Here is a 6,717-nt window from a genome sequence, read left to right on the forward strand (position 1 = left end):
TTTGGAGCTGGATCACTGAGCAAACGGTGGAATCCCACCAAAACTCATAGCCGGTCATCAAATTTACATGTATGAATTCTCTTTTGTATTTAGTTATTTGTGCTTTAGCCATGAGTAGCTAGATCTATTGTGACTAGGTCTTGAGATGATTCTGTATTAGCTTCACTGATGTAACCTGAAACTCTTGTCGTTTTATGAATATTAATCTAGTTTATTCAATATAACTTGCGCTTAATGCTTTTATGATATTGACACTATATAATCGATCCTAGGGTTTACCTGACTACTGATAATAGCTTGAAACTCAGACATAGTTATATTGTTCAATCTAACGGATGATCTAGGGATGGAAAGTTGTTAGATTGTGATAGTTGAATTAACGGACTCAATAGCCTTTGATGATTATAGGTTCACCTAAGGAATTAGGGAATTATGATTAGATAAGCGAACTTAGGATCAAGGGATTGACCTAAGTTAATGTGTTAATTTGTCGTTTACTTTGTAATATTCGTAAAATATAAGGATCAGGTTGCTAGTAAGTGAACTACAGATGAATCAAATGACCTAGTCATCTTTCTAAATTGATTTTAAACCAAACTTATTTACTTTGTTATTTCAAATTTTCATTGAAATCAACCCGACTGCCTAGGGCAAACCCCATATTTACACATCTTAACAATAGCATTCTTGTTTAGTCGAAATCAAAACAGTCCCTGTGGATACGAATTATTTTATTACTTCGATATTAATTAGTACACTTGCTAATTTTATATCAAGTTTTTGGCGCCGTTGCCGGGGACTGTTGATTAATTTCAACAAGGCAACAACGTTAATTGTTAAGATTTCTGTCATTTAATTTTTGTCTGTATTTTTTTTAAAAAAGAAAATCTATTTTTGTTGTGGTGCAGTGCTACTAAGGTATTCTTTTGCTGTGTATGCGAGGTAGAATTCCACCTGAGGACTTGCAGTTCAATCCGGAGATCGAAAAGACCGCAAGAGCTAATCGAAAAGCAGTTCGGTTGGCTAAATTAGCTGAGAGTACAAGCCAAGGTTCTTCATCAACAGAAAGTCAGGACGTTGAATCTGAACCTGAAGTCATAATCATGGGAGAACCACCACCACAAAGACCTATGATGGGGGACTATGGATTGGATGCCAACTGTGGCCATCTAACTCATGTCTTCCAACCAGCCAACCCGGTAGCTTTTGACATTAAGAGTTCTGTCCAACAAAACCTTAAGGAAAACCAATATGATGGGCGCGATGACAGAAGCCCTCATGAGCACCTGAGCCATTTCCATGAGACTTGTCAGTTTTGTGTGCCCCTCGCTAATGTCACCGAGAGCCAAAAGAAGCTGAGACTCTTCCCTTTTACTCTAACCGATAGAGCCAAAGACTGGTTGATGTCCATACCTAGTGGAACCATTCAAACTTGGGATGAACTCGAGCTTAAATTCCTTAAGAGATTTTTCCCGATGTCAAAATATTGGGAGTAGAAACATGAGATCACCAACTTTAAACAAGGGGAGGGTGAGACTATGTATGATGCTTGGGAGCGTTTTAACCTTTTGCTTAAGAGATGTCCTTCACATGGCCTAGATGAAAAATCTTATCTCCAAGTCTTTACCGAAGGGTTAAATGCCAACCATAGAATGTTCTTAGATGCTTCAACCGGTGGAAGTATGAGAACCAAAACTGATCATGAAGTTCGGGACCTGATAGAGAACAAGACCCAAAATGAGCATCGAGCTGAGGCTGAGAAAAAAAAGAGAGGAATGTTTGAGGTGAGTGATAATACTGCCATCTTGGCTAACCAAGCAGCCATGACCAAACACCTTGAAACTTTGACCAAACAGGTTCAAGCCATAACCATGGGGCAAACACAACAGGCCCAAGTCCAGCAAGTACAACAGAGGTGCGATTTTTGCCAAGGGGATCATCCAAATGGTGAGTGTACCTTAGAGGGATCTAGTGAGGAAGCCAATTACATGGGCAATTACCAGAAAAATAATCCCTACTCTAACACTTACAATCCTGGATATGCCAAACATCCTAATTTGAGTTACTCCAACACAAATACCCTTAACCCTCTTCTTCCTAACCCTCAACGCCAACAACCGCAGCAACAACAAAAGCCACCAGCAGCTTGGGAAGAGGCCATGACCAAATTTATGCAAATGACTCAATCCAATTTGGAAGAGATGAAGGCAAGCCAGGAAGCCGAAAGGAAAAACAATGAGGCAGCCCGGAAAATGTTTGAAACACAAATTGGGCAAATGGCGAAACAAATGGCTGAACATACAAAAGGATGATTCTCAGGAAACACTCAAGACAATCCGAAAAGCAATGAGAGCTGCAAGGCCATTGAGTTGAGAAGTAAGAAGGTGTTGACACCTTTACCCCCAAAGGTGACTAAAAAGAATGAAACAGTTGAGGTGGAGGAGGATGAACAAGAAATAGTTGAAAATGATAAAGGCGTAGTTGAAAATGAACATGAAGAGAAAAATTCAGAGGGAGAAAAAAATAAAGAGGGAGAAAAAAGTGAGAAGTTGATTGATGAGGAGTCTATGTTGAGGAAGACGAAGAGCCAGCTCCTTGAAGAGGGTGAGAAGAAACAAGTTGTCCCTTCTTATGTGAAATTGCCTTATCCGCATCTATCAAAGAAGAAAGAGAAGGAAGCAGGCCAATTCAAAAAGTTTATGGAGCTATTTTCTCAGTTACAAGTGAACATTCCTTTTAGTGAGGCCATTGAACAGATGCCGTTGTATGCAAAGTTTATGAAGGACTTGCTAACCGGAAGAAGGAAACCTAGAGATGGTGAAAATATCGCCTTGTCAGAAAATTGCAGTGCCATCCTTCAGAAGAAGCTACCTCCTAAATTGAAAGACCCAGGCGCTTTCACCATCCCTTGCACTATTGGGAAGGTGAATGTCGGAAGAGCATTATGTGATTTGGGGGCTAGCATTAATCTGATGCCGCTCTCTATGATGAAAAAGTTAGGATGCGGGGAGCCTAAACCAACAAAGATGACTCTCACACTAGCTGATCGTTCTATTTCTCATCCTTATGGAGTGTTGGAAGATGTATTGGTAAAGGTAAATGAGCTGATGTTTCCTGCTGATTTTGTTATTCTAGACATGGAAGAAGATGTGGAGACACCTTTGTTGTTGGGAAGACCCTTCTTAGCAACGGGAAGAGCCTTGATTGATGTTGAAATGGGTGAGTTGATACTACGGTTTCAAAATGAACAAGTTGTATTTAATATCTTTGAGGCCATGAAGCATAGGAATGATCACCCTTAGTGCTATAGGGTTGATATGATTGATAGCCTAGTTGATGAAACAAATCAAGAAGAAACTCCTGTGCAACCGTTAGAAAGAGTGATGGCAAATTCGATTGAAGTTGATGAGAAGAGCACTAATGATGAGATTGATGAGTGTGTGCAGCAGTTGAAGGCATTGAAAGTTGAATCTTCAAGCAGAAAATTTGAAGTGCTAGAAGCAAAAAGTGAAGAGAAACAAGCTGCACCAGAATTGAAAGAACTTCCATCCCATTTGAAGTATGTGTTTTTAACTGAAGATGCCAGCCATCCAGCTATTATAAGTAGCACCTTGTCCTCTCTTGAAGAAGAAAAACTGATGAGAGTTCTTAAAGAAAACAAGGCAGCTCTTGGGTGGCATATATCAGATTTAAAAGGAATCAGTCCAGCCTATTGTATGCATAAAATACATTTGGAGGCTGAATATAAACCGGTGGTCCAACCCCAAAGGCGCCTTAACCCCACAATGAAAGAGGTGGTCAAGAAAGAAGTCCTTAAGTTGTTGGATGCAGGCATGATTTACCCAATTTCAGATAGTGCATGGGTGAGTCCTGTACATGTAGTACCCAAGAAAGGAGGGATGACCGTGGTGGCAAACGAAAAGAATGAGTTGATTCCCACTCGGACGGTGACAGGTTGGAGGATGTGCATCGACTACCGAAGGCTAAATCAGGATACTAGGAAGGACCATTTTCCGTTACCTTTCATGGACCAGATGTTGGAGAGGTTGGCTGGACAGGCCTTCTATTGTTTCTTGGATGGATATTCGGGATACAACCAGATTGCGGTGTCTCCGGAAGATCAGGAGAAGACAGCGTTCACATGCCCGTTTGGTGTGTTCGCCTATCGAAGAATGCCCTTTGGATTGTGCAATGCACCAGCCACTTTCCAAAGGTGTATGCTGGCCGTCTTTGCAGACTTGCTGGAGAAGAACATAGAGGTATTTATGGATGACTTTTCTGTTTTCGGTAAGTCCTTTGATGATTGTTTACATCACTTGGATGTTGTTCTTAAGAGATGCATTGAAACTAACCTTGTTTTAAACTGGGAAAAATGTCACTTTATGGTGACTGAAGGTATAGTTTTGGGCCATAAAATCTCTGGGAAAGGCATCCAAGTTGATCAAGCTAAAATTGAGGTTATAGAGAAACTTCCTCCTCCCATCAATGTGAAGGGGGTGAGGAGTTTCTTGGGGCATGCTGGTTTTTATAGGCGATTTATAAAAGATTTTTCAAAAATTGCTAAACCCCTCTGTAACCTCCTTGTTAAAGAAAATGATTTTGTTTTTGATGCTGAATGTTTAGAATCGTTTTCTATAATTAAGAAGAAGTTGGTCACTGCGCCGGTAATCATTGCACCAAATTGGGATCTTCCATTTGAACTAATGTGTGATGCAAGCGATTACGCGGTTGGAGCAGTGCTTGGCCAACGCCATGAGAAATTTTTCCATGCCATTTATTATGCAAGCAAGGTTTTAAACGAAAACCAGGTTAACTATGCAACTACTGAAAAAGAGTTGCTTGCTATAATATTTGCTCTGGAAAAATTTCGATCATATCTAATTGGATCCAAAGTGGTTATTTTCACAGATCATGCAGCACTAAAGTTTTTGCTTACAAAGGGGGACTCTAAACCCCGATTGCTGAGATGGATACTCTTATTACAAGAGTTTGATGTGGAAATCCGAGATAAGAAGGGAGTAGAGAATGTGGTGGCTGATCACCTCTCCCGGTTGGAGAATGAGGAGGTTACTAAGAAGGAAAAGGCCATTGAGGCCGAATTTCCCGATGAGAAACTGTTTGTGGTAGCTGAAAGACCATGGTTTGCAGACATGGCAAATTTCAAAGCAGGGAATTTGATTCCCGAAGATTTCACATATCAGCAGAAGAAGAAATTCTTCAAGGAAGCTAATTTTTATGTGTGGGATGACCCATACTTATTTAGAACTAACGCTGATGGTTTGTTGCGTAGATGTGTTGCAGGTGATGAAGTGAAAAGTATCATGTGGCACTGCCATAGCTCAGCTTATGGAGGCCACCACAGCGGTGAACGGACCGCAGCTAAGATCTTACAGAGTGGTTTCTGGTGGCCTACCTTGTTTAAGGATTGCCACGATTTTGTCAAACAATGCGATAAGTGTCAGAGAACAGGTAACATCTCTAGGAGGAATGAGATGCCCCTTAAAGGAATCCTTGAGATCGAACCATTTGATTGTTGGGGCATCGATTTCATGGGTCCATTCCCATCCTCCTACTCTAATCTCTATATCCTTGTCTGTGTGGATTATGTGACCAAATGGGTAGAAGCAATTTCTTGCATGGCTAATGATGCCCATACTGTGGTGAACTTTTTAAAGAAAAATATCTTTCCTAGGTTTGGAACCCCTAGGGTCTTGATCAGTGATGGGGGGAAGCACTTTTGCAATAAATACTTGGAAAGTGTTCTTTCAAAATATAATGTTAAGCACAAAGTTGCTACTCCCTATCATCCTCAGACCAGTGGGCAAGTTGAAGTGTCAAATAGACAGTTGAAACAAATTCTAGAGAAGACAGTAGCATCATCTAGAAAAGATTGGTCAAAGAAACTTGATGATGCATTGTGGGCTTATAGAACTGCCTTTAAGACTCCTATTGGTTTTTCACCATATCAATTAGTTTACGGGAAGTCCTGTCACCTACCAGTTGAGTTAGAGCATAAAGCCTATTGGGCTATCAAGTTTTTAAATTTTGATCAAACTCTAGCTGGTAAGGAAAGACTCCTTAAACTAAATGAATTGGAGGAAATGAGGTTGCGAGCGTATGAAAATGCGCTAATTTAGAAGGAAAGAACAAAGAAATATCATGACCGCAACCTTGTCAATAGGGAGTTTTATGCTGGGCAATCAGTGTTATTATTCAATTCGCGGTTGAAGTTGTTTCCAGGTAAATTGAAGTCCAAATGGTCGGGACCATTCATAGTAAAAGAGGTGTCACAGCATGGAGCTGTGGAGGTGATGACACCTGATGGTGAGAGGAGCTTCAAGATAAATGGGCAGAGGTTAAAGCCCTATCATGGAGGTGATATGCCCAAAGAAAGAGTGGGCGTGGTACTTTCCGACCTTTAAAAGGTCGTCAGAAGTCAAGCTAATGACGGAAAACGAGCGCTGAGTGGGAGGCAACCCACTGGTTTTATGTTCAGGTAATTTTACGTTTTCTTATGTGTTGAAAAATAAATAAATAAATAAATAAATAAATAATAATAGTGGAAACATATGAGAAATCGTAGTACGATGGCCTTAAATCGGACTACGATCTGCTGTCTCAAAAAGAAAAAATTTGTTTCGAAAAAAATCGTAGTCTGATTCTCCTCAATCGGACTCCGATGTTTCCACCCTATAAAAAAAAAAAAAAAAAACAGAG

At 40.4% G+C, this 6,717-nt stretch overlaps 1 non-coding gene across 1 annotated transcript; it reads right to left on the reverse strand.

The window, feature by feature from the left end:
* Positions 1–1,490: 1,490 nt before the first annotated feature.
* LOC146946658 (small nucleolar RNA R71) lies at positions 1,491–1,597 on the reverse strand. The gene has a single exon (XR_015029538.1). It is a non-coding gene; the product is annotated as a small nucleolar RNA R71 (small nucleolar RNA).
* Positions 1,598–6,717: the final 5,120 nt, after the last annotated feature.

This window comes from Medicago sativa, chromosome 2, assembly GCF_051527215.1.
Source record: "Medicago sativa cultivar Bolivia chromosome 2, Bolivia_mono, whole genome shotgun sequence".
NCBI classification, from domain to species: domain Eukaryota; kingdom Viridiplantae; phylum Streptophyta; class Magnoliopsida; order Fabales; family Fabaceae; genus Medicago; species Medicago sativa.